A 20,247-nucleotide genomic window follows, 5' to 3' on the forward strand; every position below is an offset into this window, starting at 1 on the left:
AGCACGAGTGAAAATTAAACCCTTCACGTCAAAGTACGAAACCTCAACCTCACTATTTAAAGGAAAAAAAAGATAAATCTATTGATTAATTCACTAAGTATTACGGCTAGGTGGCGTTAGCCGCCGCCCGATCTAAAGGGTACAGCCACATCCATTCATCCATACATCCATCCATCCTGAGCAGACATCTCAGCTGGGGTAACTCGCCCTACTTCCGAGCTGTGCGGAGGTGTTTTCGCGCACTCCGCCTGTTCAGCAGATTGAAGGTCGTGCAAGGTTGTGCAAGGTTGATTGGTGCGGAACCAGCGTGCAACGAGAGATAAATTTCTCTTCATTTCTGTGTGTTTGTGTAACCATTATTATTTTTTCTCTCCTAATCAATAATTAGCGTTGCGAGTATTGTAGGTGTGGGACACGGGCAACGTTGTAGTGACGTTGACCACGTGAACGGGCTAGGCGGCTGTTTTGAAGAACACTCTAAGCCAAAAATGGCCAAAATGGGAGCAACGGCTGTTTTTACTCCTTCAGACTGACTGTTACTCTCCGAAAAGACCAAGCGGAACAAGATGGCCGACTTGTTCGAGAATGGGGGAGCAACTGTATTCATCTTAAGTTTGTAAGAGAGCAACGGAAGGAGGAACCGTTGTAAATGCTCTCGTCACGCAACGGTTACTCCCCGGCAGAACACCGCACACAAATATGCATGCCGCCCACATTGATATTCATGGGCCAGATTATTGTTTGTTCTGTGTGCCAAACTTCACCAAACCAAAACAGTGATTTATTTTATCATCCGTAGATAATAAGATAGCAGCGCTGGCTGAACACAGAAGGCCTGAGAATACAGTACGGCAAATACCTAACACACGCAGCAGCAGAATGGAGAGTTGGCACGTCAAAGCGGACCGAACGCCGAAACACGTGCAAAACAACGATAAAAAAAGCCTAGACACGCCGTTCGTCCGCGAAGTAAGGGCGTCAAAGTCGATCAAGCACCAAAACACGTGCATAAGGAGCCCCCCCCCCCCCCCCCCCCGCCCAAATATATCGGAGAAAAAAAAAAAAGCGCACCCAGACGCGCTTCTCATCAGCCATTCACTTAGTAGCACGCTTCACCGTGTAGGTTGAGGGCAGAATGACAAATCTGCGCCATCTGCGCCCGCACGACAAGTGTGGCGCTAGCGTAGCAAACGATGTAAGTCACAAAGTAATTTTTATTTAGTGTTTATGTTGACTAGCACTAAATAAAAATTACACTCAACTTTTTATATTTATTTATGAGTTTTAGTGTACCTCAGTTGGTTTTTATAATTGTATTAAGAGAACACGCTGAAATTATTGCGCTGACGCCTGTGCTGCCACTGCTCGACGTTTTTTTTTTTTTCGGCGCAACTAGGTTCGCGTTCGCACTACTTACTCATTTTCATATGGTCTGTGGTTGGCGAGCACATGGACGTCCGAGCTGTGAGCTATGTTTTGATCGTGTGTGTGTGTGTCGCAGATTTGCGTTTCTACTTATTCGTGATGAAGGTTAGTGTATATTTATCTTTATGGAGCGCGAAGTAGTTGTGGATTTTGCTGCTTGGTGGAACAAACACATCGTAAACACGTCTTCAGCTATCTGCAAGCCTGTTCGCTCGTCGGACAAAGGACTGTGCATGCGTCAGCGTATAGGTGAGTGGCATTTCCAGCAGCATTTAATGCTCTTACAATACATTGTTGAGTGGTTGCGCTATTGAAAGAGAAATGCTTTGCTCTTATTCACCGTATCCATTGCTAGCCGTATCGGACTAAATTACCTCTATTACCGCCTGCATACCCTTTTGCTTCCCCTGTCACCACTGCAGTGCCAGTGTACTTTTGCAATTAAAAGTTCATTTCCGCAACACTACCTCGCTTGAAAGAACATTGGGGCGGGGTTGTAGCTGCATTCATACTGGCACTTTTCTACCATTGGCTTTATGTAATGTTAACGGCTGAGTGTTGGGGCCTTGGGCCGCATTTTTTAGAGATGTAAAGTGTATGTAAATCAGTAAGTAAACAAATCATTGTCGCCTCACTTCACTGGCATAGCCAGGCGGTTGCGCACAGAATTTTTTTAGGCCGGGCGTAGGGAGCCCAAATTGACGACCATATTCGCTTGCCGGGCCTATTCAGATAAGCGGACCTCCCCCCCCCCTCCCCGCACGCCTAAAAAAAAAAATCTGCCCACATCACTGCGTCAGTTGCTTCACCTCTGCGCTGAACGTACTATTTTATAAGCGCACCATCAAGTGAGCAGTTTACATGTTCTGTTTACATATTGACAGAACAATTGGAGGAGGAATGACCCAAATCTTTCAGATTTCTTTAGTGATGCAAAACCTTAGCAAAACTGAATATTGTAAAAGACAATCATAAATGCTGTATGTTCTCGTTAGCACTGTCATTATTCTGCATCATGAAATCTTTATGCGCTGTGAAAACTTGGCATGCCGTTGAAGTCACATATCGACGTTAATACCAATCGACGAAAATTTTGACAACCTCAATAACGCCGTTTGGGATTTGCCGCATGCACATAATTAGGCTGATTCCCACTTGGCTGTTCTTAACCTGACTTCACTGCTACCAAATGAAACAATATTTGATGCATGTCTTTTACTTTTTTTTTCAGGGATATGACACAAATTTGGTTATACTGCAGATAAAGATGCTCCCAACGATGCTAAAGTACAGAAAGCAAGTGAATTTTGGTAAGTGCAGACTTTTTGTACTACGTATATGAAAGCATCGCTTTTTAGGGGCAAACTGTGCATGTGTTGGCCAGAGAATAGTTCATTATGCCACATGGTTACACTGGCACTGACAATTCGACATGGCTCCGCTGGCCCGTGTGTGTGCTCACACTGTTACCGTTAAGATAAAATGTTTATGTTTTCATTGCAGGGATTGCTGTTTGTACTAAAAAGCCAACTGCCAAGATTTGTTTACGCTGGTACTCCTAAAAGTATGCTTTCCCTATTTACATGGATTTTGGCTTGCACAAAGCATAACACTTGGGCCTAGATTCACAAAGCTGTCCATGCGCAGGCCTTCATAACAGCGTTTCTTGACTTGCCTTTACCCTGTTTTCTGCAGATGTTTCGTGGGTTTAAAAGTGCCACAGCATGTTGACCTCCCCCACTCTGAAATATTCGCGTTCAAAGTTTCACAAGAGTGGGCTTAACTTTCTTGCGCACCTCTTTGATAGTCCAAGATACTGAAGTGTTATGCTCTTACTAGAGGTGGCAGTGTTTCTAATGTTTGTATTTCCATCACATTGACCAAGTATGCGATCTTGGCTTGACTGGTAGCACATCCTCAACAAATGTCTTTGTGGCACATGTAGAAGGCAGTACAAAATAAATAGGCAGACATTCACACCGGGAGCTAACTTCTAATAATGCTTTTTTTTTTTTGGAAACCATGGTGTGCTTATTCCAATTTGTCTTACAAGCAGTGACCTGTTTGGCTGTGAATTAACAAGACGTTGAGCTAATAAAAGCTTCACATCTTGTTGCTCTCAAATATATATGTATTGGCAAGCTATCTGTGACACTGTCAAACAAAGAATCAGAATATCTGTGCATGCCTTAAGATATATTGATATATTGCTTCGTTTACATATCTCGTGGCTGGGACTCGTCAACCGAGTGAACAAATGCACCCTAGTTTTCTAAATTTAAAGCATTTTTTGAAGGTAGCACGGTCTACATTTATTTGTCTATAGTTTTGTCCAGCCGTTTGCGTCAGGTACAAAGAAATATACTGAAGATTATCATGTAGCCTCTGCAAATGGTTGCTTTCAAGCAGGCTTTGCATGCTTGGCTTGTGCCTACAGGTATTGCACAATTCAAGACGCAGCAGCGTATGATATAACAGTAGAATCGAGAGCAACTATGTGCACGAGCTAAATAAGTATTTTAACATGAGCGGACAGTACGTGTTATTTGCCACACACATGACCTCATTTAGAATGCCCATTGGTGAATTGGCTCATAGAAATGTCACTCAGCTGTGTATAGGAAACAAGTTAACTGAACCTAAGGGTATCTTTAACTGCTACAAATATGCCTTGTTGAGGTGCTGCACATTTTCTTCCAGAATATTGCTGTCTTAGACATCATGTGAAGAGCGTCTACCACATCAGCATTTACATGGCTTGCCAAGTAACGTTTGGCCGAACCTTCCTTTTTTTCACATTTCGTTTTGCAGTAGACATCCTAGAATGTAAGCGCTGCTGCAGTGTGTGTGACTCATTGTTATGAATCGATTCTGGCATGTTTAACCTCACACTTCTATTTTTTTCTTGCAGGAATGAGATGCTTCAAATATGCCTGCGGTGACGTTCTGCTGCGCTAGCGTGATGGAAACACCAGCTGCGAAACTTGAGTTCTTCAGAATTGGAGAAGTTGCCCTTCTCTCACCAATGATGACACAGACTGCCCTATGCTAGAAATTCAAGATTGTTTTTCCACGGATGACGCAGAAAACCTTTGATGTATTATGGTGTTTGTTTAGTGCTGGCTGTGGTGTGGCGAAGTCTACTTTTACGTGTGGTCACACGTCGCCTCATAAAAAGAACAATAAAGCATTTATTTTCCTTTCAATATTGTCCACTTTTTGTGTTAGAAGCACCCAAGCAGTGCTCTTCCAAGGAGCTCTCGCCATGTGTTAAGCGTGTGACAAGCATACTCGAGATACTCATTTCCCTAAGGAGTAACTGGAAGCATGTGCAGTTGGTTTTCAGAGAGTAACTGCGAACACGTGGGAGGAACGGTAAAGAGTAACTGTTGCTCTTAAAAGAGCAACTGGTGGGAGTAATGGTTGGTCGGCAGGGAGCAACTGGTGGGAGTAACTGTTGGTCTGCAGGGAGGAACTGGAGGGAGTAACTGTTCATCCCCCGAAGGAGGAACTGAAAGGAGAGCAACGGTTCCTCCCTCTGCAGTTACTCCTTTTAGGAGAGTAATGGGAGTGGCAATGCAATTGCTCCCTGAAAGGAGCAACCCCTATACCCCTGTTGCTCCGTTTTGGCTTAGAGTGAAGGTTGGGGCGCTTGGTTAGTTGTTGAAAAGCTAGAGCCGAACACTAAGGGAACCTAGTGAAAGGTTACTAGCGAAATTGAACACGTTGTGTGTGGTGTAAGCGGCAGCTTCAAACAGTTGTTGAGGTACGAGAGTTAACGAAGGCGGCTGGATAGCGGGATTTGGGTTGAACGTAGGCCTGTCGGGCACTCGGTCCCATGGTCGCGCGGGCGATGGCTAAGGAGGCTAGGAAAACCACGAGCGAGAGGGAGCTGGTGCAGTGCGAAGAAATCAAGTGCTGGTGCTACTTAAATGAGACAGCATTCCCGAGTTTGGTTGACGCGCAGAAGGCGAGTTTCATGTGCAGGCTGTGCGAGGCACTGAAGGCGGCCGTGCAGCGCATGGAGGTTAGCATCAAGGGGCTTCAGGGGGAGCTTATTAGGGCGGAACGGGAGCAGAGCATAGAACTACAAAAACAGCTCGGAGCGTCGCGTGAGCGGGAGGAGGCTACCGCCAGTTTATTAAAGCAAATGAAGGGCGGCCTTCGGAATGAAGGGGAAGGGCGGACCGAGCTAGATCAGCGGGTAAAGGCGCTAATGGCGCTTTGCCCCGGCCCCGAGCGGTGTGAGACGGAAGGCGTGGGTAGCGGAGAAGGCGACAGTCGGGAAGGAACAGGCTAGAAGGGAGGTCAAGGAGCCGCAGTGTTTGGCCACAGCACGGAGGCTCCGAGAACATGCAGCTCGGTGGCGCAGCGGTCTTCAAGCAGGGCAGAAACACAGGACAGACGGCAGAGAGAGAAACAGATGAATCAAACAGGGGCGCCATCACAAACAGGAAGCTAGCGATTGGAGCATAGAAGGGTCCTAGTGGTGGGGGATTGTAACGTGGCCAGGGTTAGGGATGGCGTCTTCAAGACAGTAAAGGAAGATGGGAGAGTCAGGGTGGAGGCACAGTCAGGGAAGAGCATGGTGGATGAACTGGCCAAAGCTCAGGAGGTTGTAGAAAACAGCATGGAGGGCGAAAATCTAGTCCTTATTCATGCTGGGCTCAATGGTGTGTTGAAGGGTAAAGATCAGAACCTTCAAAGAAAGTTAGAGGATGGGATGCGTAAGCTCCGAGAAACCTCTGGGAATGTGCATGTGACCATATGCACAGCCCCAGAGGTCTGGGGGCAGCCTCGTGGGATTGAAAGGAGGGTAGTGGAGGCACATTGTGTGATCAAAAGTTTGAGCAGGCAACTCGGATACAGCGTAATGGAAGTTAACCAAGACGTGTACGAGCCCGGTGCTCGCCTTTTTGCATAGGATGGCATTCACTACAGCGGTGCGACGGGCAGGAGGGTCAGTAAGAGAATGGGTCACCAAGCCCAAGCTTTTTTAGGGCGACCCAGAGCCCTGAGGCCAACAGTGTAGCCAAAGACGGACCTAAAGGGGCACAAATATTCAAGCCACACGAAGTCCGTTGTAGAAGAATTCGACGTAAGCACAAGGGCCGAGTTAAGTCAGACGTATGCTATATTAACATGCAGAGTGGCAGGAATAGGTTAAAGTGGAAAGAGATAGAAGAGCAGTTGAGGCAGGAGGAGCTGATGGTATATGGGGTTGAGGAGACACATCTTCGGGACATAAAGCCTGCAATCCGGACTACGTATGAGAATATTGCAATAGAACAGAAGGCAGCAAAAAGGGGGTTGGAATTGTTGCATTTATACATAAGAGCGTGGGTTGGCAAAGAGTCAAGCAGGGATGCATGGAACATTTATGATTAAGAGGGAAAGTAGCTGGGCAGATGACACTCCTCGGTTTGGTGTACTTGTGGACGGGAGCAAAGGCCAGAGAGGAGAACCAGGCAATGGTGGATTGTATATCAAAGGGCATTGAGGAATTAGGAGATGACACTCCTCGGTTTGGTGTACTTGTGGACGGGAGCAAAGGCCAGAGAGGAGAACCAGGCAATGGTGGATTGTATATCAAAGGGCATTGAGGAATTAGGAGGAGAGTGCGAGATAATTATACCAGGAGGTATGAATGCGCACTTAGGAGACATAGATTGGTTATCTGACCCAACAGGCAAAATGATCATGGATATGTCTGAAAGGCATGATTTGATCATTTGAAACAGTGATGAAGGGCAAATAACAAGGGAGGTAGGAAGGCTTCAGTCGACGATAGATTACGCACTGATGTCACATAGGATGTATGATAGGCTCAGGGGAATGCACATAGATGAATGTGGCTCCAGAAGTCTGGGTAGTGATCAGAAACGTATCAAGCTAAGTTTTGGAAGAGCAGCGAAAGTGGGAAGGAGACAAGATGAGCATCTACAGGAAAATTTTCATTCGGAAAGGCAAATAGAAATTGCTATAAACAAATTGAGAAAGTAATCACTGAGGATAATAAAACTGTGTGGACGTACATATATCTAATTAGACTGTTTGGGCTAAACATGGCTAAGGCACAAGAGAAGTCACCCCGGAAAAGAAGACACAAACCCAAAAGTTGGTGGGATGAGGAAGTTAAGAGAGCCATAGAAAAACGTCAGGAAGCCTCTAGGGAACACAGACAGGTTAAGCAACGGGGTCAACCCACAGAAGATGTTGAAAGAACATGGGAAATCTTTCTAAGCTCTAGAAGGGAAGCATCCCTCCTGATTAATGAAAAGATTAGAAGAAAGGGTGCTCAGTGGCTGGCAGAAGTACATAAAAAGGACAGAAAGGCAGCTGCGAAATTTCGGAACCATCTAAACTCCCTAAGAAATGAAACAAATCTAGAGCAGAGGTTTATAACTACAGCTCAAGGTGCTAGGCTAGGAGGGTACGAAGCTATTGAATATATAAGAACAAGGGTGACCGAAAAATTTCAACAAAGAAGTGACTTATGCACCACAATAGACAGGGGTGGATCAAGTGGCACAATGGCTCCATTTTCACAACGAGAGTGGGAAAGGGCAGAGAAGAGGGTTCCAAGTAGTACATCAACAGGTCCAAATGGCATTCCAATTATACTGATAAAGACATTGGGTGCGAAGTCTAAACAGACTTTGAGAGAGGCAGTGAGCAGAGCTATAATCGATGGTGAAGTCCCTGATGGATGGAAACTTAGCAGGATGAGCATGATTTATGAAGGAAAGGAGGACAAAGATGACATAAACAACTACCATCCTATAACAGTGACATCAGTGGTCTACAGGCTGGCGATGCAGATTATAAAGGAAATACTGTAGGCATGGATAGAGGATGAGGGGGTGCTGGGGGAACTGCAGAATGGGTTTCGGAAACACAGCAGGTTGGAAGACTATCTGTTCTCACTGACGCAGTGCATCGAAATAGCAGAAAAGGAACTCAGGCTCCTGTGGCTAGCATTTTTGGATATCAAGAGAGCGTACGATGGCGTGGTTCAAGAGGGCTTGTGAGAAATACTGGACACATTAGGTGTGGAAGATGGAGTCACTAATTTTTTAAAGGAAATCTTTAAAAGTAACAAGGTAGTTATAAAGCGGAGAAAAACAGGTATCCAAGCCCACAGAAGTGAAACGGGGGCTTAGGCAGGGGTGTCCTCTGTCACCTTTGTTATTCATGACATACCTACAAGGATTAGAGGCCAAATTAGAGAGAAGTGGACTTGGCTTCAACCTCTCTTTAGTCAAACAAGGAAAACATATTGATCAGGCTCTACCACCATTAATGTACGCAGACAATATAGTGCTAATGGTCGACAACAAGGAAGATTTGCAGAGATTGATGATCATCTGCGGTAATGAGGGAGATAGGTTAGATTTTAGATTCAGTAAGAAAAAATCAGCAGTCATGATTTTTAATGATAACGAAGGTACTGAGCTTAGGATACAGGAGGTCACGCTAGAAATAACAGATAAATACAAATATCTGGGCGTATGGATAAGCAATAGAACCGAGTACCTAAGGGAACAGGAAATATACGTGACAGGAAATATTGGTAACAGGAATGCAGCAGTGATGAAAAATAGGGCACTGTGGAAGTACAATAGGTATGATGTTGTGAGAGGAATATGAAAAGGGGTCATGGTGCCTGGGCTGACGTTCGGCAATGCAGTCTTGTGCATGAGATCTTGTGCATGAGTCTTGTGCAAGATTAGAAATTCAGCAACGTGGAGTAGGTAGGCTTGCCTTAGCAGTTCACGGGAATACACAAAATCAGGGAGTGCAAGGTGATATGGGATGGACATCATTTGAGGGTAGGGAAGCTAGCAGCAAGATAAAATTTGAGAAGCGATTGAGAGAAATGGGGAAGGAGCGTTGGGCTAGGAAGGTTTTCAGCTTCTTGTACATAAAGAATGTCGATACAAAATGGAGGAAGCAAATCAGGAAATTGACTGGTAAATACTTTGAAAACAGCAGGTGGCCAAACCAAAATGAACTATTGGTTAGGAAGAAGGTGAATGAAACGGAGACTGACATAATTAAGAAGTCCGCACTAGAGATTCATCGAAGTTTGAAGCAGGAACTTGCCAAGGAAAGGATCTATGATAATACTCGGGGTAGTCCTCTACTGTTTGAGGCCAGGACGGGAGTATTGCGAACCAAGACATATCGGGACAAATACGAAGGGGTAGACACAGTATGCAGTGCTTGTGGAGAGGAAGAAGAAACTGCCGAACACTTGACAATGTTCTGTAAAGGGCTTCACCCTATAGTTCAGGATGATGGCACAGAGTTTTTCAAAGCACTGGGGTTTAGGGACAGGGAGGGCAAAATAGACTTTAATTAACTAGAAGGAGGTTATCTGATTGGGGGCTAAAGTCAAGGCACGAGTGAAAACTAAACCGTTCACTGCAGAGTATGAATCCTCAACCTCGCTATTTAAAGGAAAAAAAGATATATCTAATGGTTAGTTCACTAAGTATTACGGCTAGGGGGTGTTAGACGCCGCCCGAACTAAAGGGTACAGCCACATCCATCCATCCACCCATCCATCCATTCTGAGCGCCGTTGAATGCATGGGAATGCATGGGTTGCCGCCGGTTAGAGAAGAGTTTCATCACGCATTGAGTAAATGTGACGGCTTTCTTGAATCGTTTTATTTTATGTGACTTTGAGAACCTTTTTTTGCATTTTAGTTGACATTTCAGTGCATTATGTTCCAAATATAATCGCAAATCAGGTACAAACACGTGTATCAGCATGCAAAACAAGAAAGAATGACGACATAAACAGGTTGTAAATAGCGCTGGCCACGAAATGTTTATTTAACTCATGATACCTGCTATATTTGTATACAATGGTAGACTTGTTGCCGTTGGATTACACTCAGCTTGCTTGCATTTACTGTCTGGGCAAGAAAAGGCAAAGACTATGACACTTGACAGTGTTTGCGGCATCCGGCGCGCATAGAAAACAACCCAATACAGATAATATTGCGCAGAAATAACTTCGTCTCAAATGGCAAATGTAGACCGCAGGTACATGAATAATGAATTCAAGACACTCTGCAATTGTTTTGACACGAAACAGCACTTCAAATAACTTATTCAACCCTAATTCTTCACACAATGGTTGTGTTTCAAAACCTAGTTGCATAACCACATGTAGTGACATGGTTTCCATATGTGCACTCATCTTTCAATTTTGTTTGTTTGTTTGTTAATAAACAGTTGTGAGTATAGCGAGTCGTCGCTCACTTTCTTGAGGTTGTCGGTTTAGTATTTTTTTTGCGCTAATATGCGTTTCAGTCTTTCATGCACCACCAACCAGCCCAGCAACTCACTCTTTTAGAGACACGTAGTCCTTTACAACACAGAAATCGCCTTGATCCATTTTTTATGGACCTCGGTCACTGGAAACTGAAGAAAAGTCACATCAGAAGCCTTCCTTTGCCTTGATTCGCAGAAAGGCAAGCAGCACACCACCATCGTGATGGTTAATTTGCACCAAGAAACCTCGCTTCGCTGGAGTACAAACTGCACCGACCTGCACGCTTCTGTCGCAGCTCGTGCCGCAGCTCGTGCCGAGCTGCAACAGGCAGCAAAAAATCGTCATTATACTTTTAAGTTTATTCACAAAGAGGTCTTTATTCATTTTAATTGTCCAGAGTGTATGCACGCGTAAACATTGCTGCTTTTCTCACAGCGTCACGCGAGCAGACTAAAAAAAAAAAAAGCGCGGCGACCCATGTTTTGGGCGCCAGCAACAGCTGCGGATGGATGGATGGATAGATATGGCTGTACCCTTTAGATCGGGCGGTGGCTAGCGCCACCAAGCCGTAATACTTAATGAACCAAAAACTAGATTTGTTTTTTTTCCCCTAAATAGTGAGGTGGAGGATTCGTACTTTGCAGTGAAGGGTTTCATTTTCACTCGTGCCTTGACTTTAGCCACCAATCAGATAACCTCCTTCTAGTTAATTCTATAGCTATATATATCCTGACGAAGGCCGTGCCACGGCTGAAACGTAGAGTAAACAATTATCAAATTTTCGTAAGTGTGCTCCTTTATTCTTAATTATATTTGTTGCACCGAAATTGTTGCACACAATTTCTTTTTTGAATCACACACACACACACACACACACACCCATATATATATATATATATATATATATATATATATATATATATATATATATATATATATATATATATATATATATATATATATATATATATATATATATATATGAAAGTAGATGCGCTTTCACATAACAACTGTTTATTGTGCTGACGTTTCGACAGGAACACTGTCTTTTTCAAGGCATAATACTATATACACATGTTCCATGCCTTTTTATATCCTGTCGAGACAAGAGGGGAGGGGTCAGTTGAGAGAGAGAGAGAGAAAAAAAAGAAGAAGAAACAGCGAAACGGGAGAACAAACATTAAATAAAATATAGAAAATCTAGGAGAAGAAGCAAGACCGACACGGCGTAATTAGAAAGGGGCAGCATTTCAACAGAGTAGGGCAGAGGTAGATGAGGAATGTCATCATTGTCAACAATACCTCCCCCGCACCCACACTTCCCCAAGTGGGCAGGGAGCAGCCGGTTTTGTATTTCACCTTTCTGTGTAGTCCGCTGGCCGCTCCTTCCTCTTTGAAGTGTATGACAAGTTAATGGGGAGGGCTTAAGGGCTTTAAGTGCATGCTGGTGGCATCGGGAGGAGCGAAAAAGCCGGTGAATGAGGCACCGCCATCGATATTCATTATATGCATTGGCTCCTTGTCAGTGAAGGAACAGAATGTGCGTTAAAGGATTAACGAAGGAAAAAAAAAAGAAGAAGAACAGGGGGGGGGGGGGAGACTGTACCACTCCGGGACAGTCACCACACAGTTGCGGCGCACTGGGAAGATATGCGCGCATGTAGGAAAAAGTTAACGAAACCACCTAGCTGTCAGCTCCTTGTCAGTGAAGGAACAGAATATGTGTTGAAGCTTGACAAAGAAAAAAAAGAAGGAAAAAAAAAGCAAAAAAAGGGGGGGGGACCGTACGACTTCCGGGACCACTTATCTGTGCGTTCCGGCTGTGCTTGAAGAGGCAAATCATTTCTATGTTGTCAGATGCATAGGCCAAAAGCTTTGTTAGCGGGTAATATTATTGTCGTAATGAAACCGGACTGATTAGAGAGAAGCGTTTGCGTCTTTTAGCGGTCGTAACGCAGACAGAGTGCCTGGGTGTTCATTTATTCCGTATTTTATCGTGTTAAACTTGTAGATAAAATAAGACTCCCGTTGTTCCCGTTCTCTGATTGTTCGAAAGTTGTTTTCTAGTAGTGTAACCCTGATGTCATCAAAGCTGTGGTCTTTTAATGTGCAGTGTTTTGAAAGTGGAAGGCCTGGAAGAGATCGTACATGTGCCCGATGATTGTTGAATCTAATTCTAAACAGAGTGTCTGTCTGGCCCACGTATTGCTTGTTACATACCCCACATTCCAGGGGGTATATGACATTGTCTGAGTCACAGTCTAGTGCACCTCCTTCGTTAATCCTTTAACGCACATTCTGTTCCTTCACTGACAAGGAGCCAATGCATATAATGAATATCGATGGCGGTGCCTCATTCACCGGCTTTTTCGCTCCTCCCGATGCCACCAGCATGCACTTAAAGCCCTTAAGCCCTCCCCATTAACTTGTCATAGACTTCAAAGAGGAAGGAGCCGCCAGCGGACTACACAGAAAGGTGAAATACAAAAACGGCGGCTCCCTGCCCACTTGGGGAAGTGTGGGTGCGGGGGAGGTATTGTTGACAATGATGACATTCCTCATCTAGCTCTGCCCTACTCTGTTGAAATGCTGCCCCTTTCTAATTACGCCATGTCGGTCTTGCTTCTTCTCCTAGATTTTCTATATTTTATTTAATGTTTGTTCTCCCGTTTCGCTGTTTCTTCTTCTTTTTTTTCTCTCTCTCTCTCTCAATTGACCCCTCCCCTCCTGTCTCGACAGGATATAAAAAGGCATGGAACATGTGTATATAGTATTATGCTTTGAAAAAGACAGGGTTCCTGTCGAAACGTCGGCACAATAAACAGTTGTTATGTGAAGCGCATCTACTTTCATATATATAACCTTGCGGCAACTGAAGTTATTCTTCTGTATATATATATATATATATATATATATATATATATATATATATATATATATATATATATATATATATATATATATATATATATATATATATATATATATATATATATATATATATATATATATATATATATATATATATATATATATATATATATATATATATATATATATATATACACGTTTAAAGTTTTTTTTGCCCTCACTGTCCCTAAACCCCAGTGGTTTGAAAAACTCTGCGCCATCACTTTAAAATATAGAGTGAGGTAAGTTGCAGCGCCACAGGGCGCATAGCGGCAGGCACTAATGCCAGAAAGGGCGTGCTGGCGCTTCGCTCGCTGGGCAGGTCAGTAAAATACAGAAGGTCGTGCTTCAAACCCTGTTCAAACCAAGGAGGATACATAAAACTTGTTGGAGTAGAAACCGCCTATGCACCACTACGGGAGAGAGAACCCGCACCGAGCGCACAGCGGCCATGTTGCGAGTGGCAGAAATGAGCCGAGCGCTGCCACATTCATGCTTCGTCGCGCTGCGGGTGAAGTGACTCGTGTGTTTATAAAGCAAAGAAAATAAGTAGTTTTGGTTGCAAATGTTTATTGCGACTTGCACGCAGCCAAGTGACATGTATAGAATTCAATTAAAGTGCACAGGCATCAAACAGTGAAGCTTAAATCAAACGCATCGTCAATAACATAGGTGCCTTACTGGTCAACACTGTCGAAATTTGGGCTTGTTGGTGCATTGTGACGACAGAAAACAGCGCAAAGAAACGGGGACACAAGACGAGGACACACGGCACAGGACACGCGGCATAGCACCTGTGCCATGTGTCCTCGTCTTGTGTCCCCGTTTTTTTGCGCTATTTTCTGTCGTTGCCTTACTGGTGGTTGAAAATTATTGCCCTTGTCAAAAGTGGTCTCACCTTACTTTTGACCATTTCTCGGTTTATTTCCTTCATCATGTGTTGTATCCTCACTTTTACCTATTGTTCAGCGATTTGCTTGCACAAACTGTAAACGCGATTATCAAGTGGATCGAAGTCTCGGATGTGTTGCTCTAGTTTATGGAACCAGTTTTTTTCGAAGGGCACTCATAGAACTTCCAGGATGAGGTGTTTTGATCCTGACTTCACCATTGTGATGGAATTACATTCAGGCTGTAGCCGCCTCCGTCCTTTCTCGACTTCTTTACAGAGGCTAATGGCGCCTCGCGACGGTGAAACAAGACCACCTAGGTTCTTACACTTAAATAAAGGTGTCATCTTTTCTGAATGCATGGCTGCTATGCACTCTTCACAGGTAGTCGTAGTTCAACTTTTCGAACAATGAAGCCTGCTCTGTATGGCATCACGGAACCGACAATAGCAGAAAGGCTTTCGGGCCAGTCAATGCGATGCGTATAGTCGTGGTCATCGGGCTGCATGACTGTTGTCTTGCGCATGGCAGGCAGATTTCTTCTTGGGTCTACCATGGCTGCAGGAGTCGTTGCATTCAATACGGAGGCAATGTCCTGAGATCAGTGTCCAGAACTTAACGTGACGTCCGTCTGAACCAATAGACGCTTTTATGCTGCTATAAACTGCGAAGCTGTTGGGTTGTTGTTATGGCCGCCTCGTCCACATATTGACCCAAAGAAGTTTTCGGCATGGTCTTGACTGAGTTTGTGTGCCGGCAAGCATTTCAGCTGACCCTGGCTGACAAGTTTGCCAAACATTCTTTCCATGCTTGCCGTGCATATCCAAAAACCAATGAACCCGCTTTTTTTAGTTCTTCTGTCACTGCACGTCCTGTCGGATCTCTCATCCCGTTTGTGTACGCTCAAGTCTAAGAAAAAACGACTTCCAGCATGCTTCATTCCCCTTCCGAGGGGGCGCTTTGTACGACCTTGCCAGCGGGTTCCTCGAGTTCAAGATGTCAAACAAGTGATCAAAAGTTTTAGTAAACGTAGATGTTCCACTCGCACCCTTGAATTATTGGCAGCTTGAACTCTTATTCGCAGAAGTCCAAAGCGTCGGCAACTGAGGCACTCAGAACTTGTACGGCATATCGTACCTTCATTTTTTGCTTTTCTTATTGAACGTAGGCTTTCGTAAGTTTTTTGCCGAGCCGCAACCCTTCTTCACGTTGAAGTGCCTCCGAAGCCACAACATAACCCCATTTCACATGCTTCCCTTCAATGTCAAAGAGGTGGCTCATGGTTGCCAACAATTTGCGTGCAAGCTTAATCATATGGCAGGCATCTAAAATAATGTGAACATTTTTAGCGTTATCAGCTGGGTTGTCAAAGCTTGTAATAAAGTCAGAGTTTTGCTGAAGCTGAGCATCTAAACATCTAGCCATAGTAAAGTTCGACGAGGCCCTGTCAAACGTAAGAGAGACAACTTCGGCCCGCACTGATGCAAGTTTCTTGATACATTGCTTGGTCAGCCCCACCCTCTCTGCGCCAGTGAGTGAGTCAGTTAAGAAGTGCGCAACTGACATTTTGAGTCTTATCGGATGTTTACACCAACAATCATCAACAAACACGCATTTCTAGCATTAGGGAGGCTGCTATCAGCTAGGCCCGTTCCAAAGTCCACATACACGATTACTTTCTTGCGGACAAGTTCTACGTGTTTCTGTATGGCCATATCATCGATGACCAAATGAGCAGTACAGAGGTTCATTCCGTGATTGTGCAAACTTTTCGAGGGAAGAAATTGCTTAAGCCGTCAAGCAAGGAGCTCCATCGATGGATCGATACCAATCCCGAAGTGTGCGCTGTGACGGAAGGGCGCAATTGAATTTCAACCGGACATACTCATAAGCAGCCGGAGAATAAAAATGTAACGTCAACGCGAACGCACGGAGTTCTGGTGGGTACTTGCCTTTCTGTTCGTTACTATCTCTGAAGAGAAACTGTTGAATGTCGCTTGAAAAGGCAGATGTTAACACGTTTGAGCCTTCTTCTGATAGGAGTTATTACTCCCTGATTTTTCTGATGATTTCTCCTGCTGTCTCATTTCTCTTAGCAAGCCTTCACTTAGTCTGCTGCAAAGTCTTATTTTTTTCCCCTCAAGTGTGTTATCTTTTCTTCGGAGGCAAATATTGTTTTTGTACTACTGTTTGGTCGGTGAACACGCAGATGGCTCTTCAACTTCAGGCGCTACGCTGATTGGGGGACAATTACTGGATGGGCTGTCTCGATGCTCGCGCTCTGTGCGCTTTCATTTTACCTGAAATAGACGCAATATACTTTTTCCAACATTATAAGTTAGAGGGAAAAAGGGATAATAAACTTCATGTACTTTATTTGCTACCACCAACATAGCACTGGGACTGCAAAACCCTTGAGTTTTTCGCTTGAAGAAGCAACTTGTAGGCTCAGGGAGCTATCACACGTGAGCAGAGCGGACACTGCAGATACTTTTCTATTGAAAGACAAGGCATTCAGCGAGGTAGTGGTGGGGCAGGAAGGGAACAAAAGAGCCGGCGTCACAGGTGCAAGTAGCCCCCAGGTGCAGAACGCTCCAGCGGAAAAGTCACAGCATGTGATAATCGCCGGGGACTCAAATTTAAATCGATGCACAGAAGCCATCAAAGAGAGGGTAAGAGGTGACAAGAGGGTTGCAGTAGGGGCGTTCCCAGGACGCAAGCTGGAAGCAGTCATGAAGCAAGCGAGCGCAAAGCTCAAAACGACAGCTGATAGAGGCAACCTCGTGATAATTGTAGGCGGTTTAAACGATGTCCTAAATGAAGATGCAGCAGGACTAGCAGCCACACTGGCGAAAGGCGTCGATGACATGCGCGCCACTTCTCCTAAGGTGCAGGTAGTTATATGCACGATACCGGAGGTACCGGTGCGTGATAGCAACCTGCAAAGAGCGGTGGTCAACGCAAACAAAGAGATATGGCGGATGAGTCGAGAGAAAGGCTTTGAGGTGGTGGAAATAAACAGAGAGGTGCATAGGTGTGGGGGTTTTCAACGAGACAGAATTCACTTCGATGGGCGGCTAGGTCATGAGGTGGGTTGGCGACTTAAAGGACGCGCAGTAGCTTTTTTGGGGGGCAAGCGAGCCCTTCGGGGTGCAGGATAGCTAGTAACGAGGAAAACAACCAGGGAGACTCTTCGACAGGTGGTATGGACAGATACGATTCCAAAGTGGCACCAATATCTAAGATACGTAGAGTCCGGGGCATAAATGGACGTAGCCACGAGCGCCGAGCCAATTCAGACATAGGGTATATTAACATGCAGGGTGGTAGGAACAGGCTGAAGTGGGAAGAGATAGAAGAACAGCTAAGGGAAGAGAGGCCGATGGTATACGGTTTTGTAGAAACACATCTCAGGGACATGGAACAACCTCCAAACAATCCGGACTACGCGTGGGAATATTGTAATAGAACAGAAGGCAGCAGAAAGGGGGGTGGTATTGGGGCATTCATTCATAAAAGTACAGACTGGCAAAGGGTCAAGCAGGAGTGCAAGGAACATTTATGGCTAAAAGGGAAAGTGGCAGGTCAAATGACACTCCTTGGTTTCGTGTACTTGTGGACGGGAGCTAGGGCCAGAGAGGAAAACCAGGCAATGGTAGAGTGTATATCAAAGGACATTCAGGAGTTAGGAAGAGAGTGCGAGATAATTATACTAGGAGACATGAATGCGCACATAGAAGATATAGATGGGTATACCGACCTGACAGGCAAAATGATCATGGATATGTGTGAAAGGCTTGATTTGATCATTTGCAACAGTACCGAGAAGTGTGAAGGGCAAATAACATGGGAGGTAGGAAGGCTTCAGTCGACGATAGATTATGCACTGATGTCACATAGGATGTATGATAAGCTCAGGGAAATGCACATAGATGAAGGTGGCTCCAGAAGTCTGGGTAGCGATCACAAACGTATCAAGCTAAGTTTTGCAAGAGCAGTGAAAGTGGGAAGGAGACAAGATGAGCAACTACAGGAAAATTTTTATCCAGAAAGGCAAATTGAAATAGCCACTAAACAAATTGAGAAAGTAATCACGGAGGATAATAAGACAGTGTGGACATACACGAATCTAATTAGACTCTTTGAGATAGAGCTTGCTAAGACGCGTGACAAGTCGCCCCGGAAAAGAAGACACAAACCCAAAAGTTGGTGGGATGAGGAAGTTAAGAGAGCCATAGCAAAACGTCAGGAAGCCTCTAGGGAACACAGACATGCTAAGCAGCGGGGTGAACCGACAGATGATGCGGAAAGAAAATGGGCAACCTTTCTAAGCTGTAGAAGGGATGCATCCCTTCTGATCAATGAAAAGATTAGAAGGAAGGGAGCTCAGTGGCTGGCAGAAGTACATAAAAAAGATAGAAAGGCAGCTGCGAAATTTTGGAACCATCTAAACTCCCTAAGAGATGAGACGAGCCTAGAGCAGAACTTTATAACTACAGCCCAAGGTGCTAGGCTAGAAGGGGACGAAGCTATTGAATATATAAGAACAAGGGTGACGGAAAATTTTCAACGACGAAGTACTTTAAGCACCACAATAGACAAAGACGAATAAAGTGGTGCAATGGCTCCATTTTCACAACAAGAGTGGAAAAGGGCTGAGAAAAGGGTTCCTAGTAGTACATCAACAGGCCCAGATGGCATTCCAATTAGGCTGATAAAAACATTAGGTCCGAAGTCTAAGCAGGCTTTGAGAGAGGCAGTGAGTACAATAATAATCGATGGGGAAGTTCCCGATGGATGGAAACTTAGCAGGATGAGCATGATCTATAAAGGAAAGGGGGACAAAGCTGACATAAACAACTACCGTCCTATAACAGTGACATCAGTGGTCTACAGGCTGGCGATGCAGATTATAAAGGAAAGACTGCAGGCGTGGATAGAGGATGAGGGGGTGCTGGGGGAACTGCAGAATGGATTTCGGAAACACAGGAGGTTGGAAGACAATCTGTTCTCACTGACGCAGTGCATCGAAATAGCAGAAAAGGAACACAGGCCCCTGTGGCTAGCATTTTTGGATATCAAGGGAGCGTACGATAGCGTGGTTCAAGAGGAATTGTGGGGAATACTGGACACACTAGGCGTGGAACATGTAGTCACTAATCTTTTAAAGGGTATCTATAAAGGTAACAAGGTAGTTATAAAGTGGGAAAAACAGGTATCGAAGCTTGCAGAGGTAAAACGGGGGCTTAGGCAGGGGTGCCCCCTGTCACCCTTATTATTCATGATGTACCTACAAGGATTAGAGGCAAAATTAGAGGGAAGTGGACTTGGCTTCAACCTCTCTTTAGTCAAACAAGGAAAACTTATTGATCAGGCACTACCGGCATTAATGTACGCAGATGATGTAGTGCTAATGGCCAACAACAAGGAAGATTTGCAGAGATTGATGGACATCTGCGGTAATGAGGGAGATAGGTTAGATTTTAGATTCAGTAAGGAAAATTCAGCAGTCATGAATTTCAATGACAACGAAGGTAGTGAGCTTAGGATACAGGAGGTCACGCTAGAAATAACAGATAAATACAAATATCTGGGCGTATGGATAAGCAATGGGACCGAGTACCTGAGGGAACACGAAATATAGTGACGACGAAAGGTAACAGGAATGCAGCAGGGATGAAAATAGGGCACTGTGGAAGTACAATAGGTATGATGTTGTGAGAGGAATATGAAA

The sequence above is a fragment of the Rhipicephalus microplus genome, chromosome 6 (genome assembly GCF_043290135.1).
Source record: "Rhipicephalus microplus isolate Deutch F79 chromosome 6, USDA_Rmic, whole genome shotgun sequence".
Taxonomy (NCBI): domain Eukaryota; kingdom Metazoa; phylum Arthropoda; class Arachnida; order Ixodida; family Ixodidae; genus Rhipicephalus; species Rhipicephalus microplus.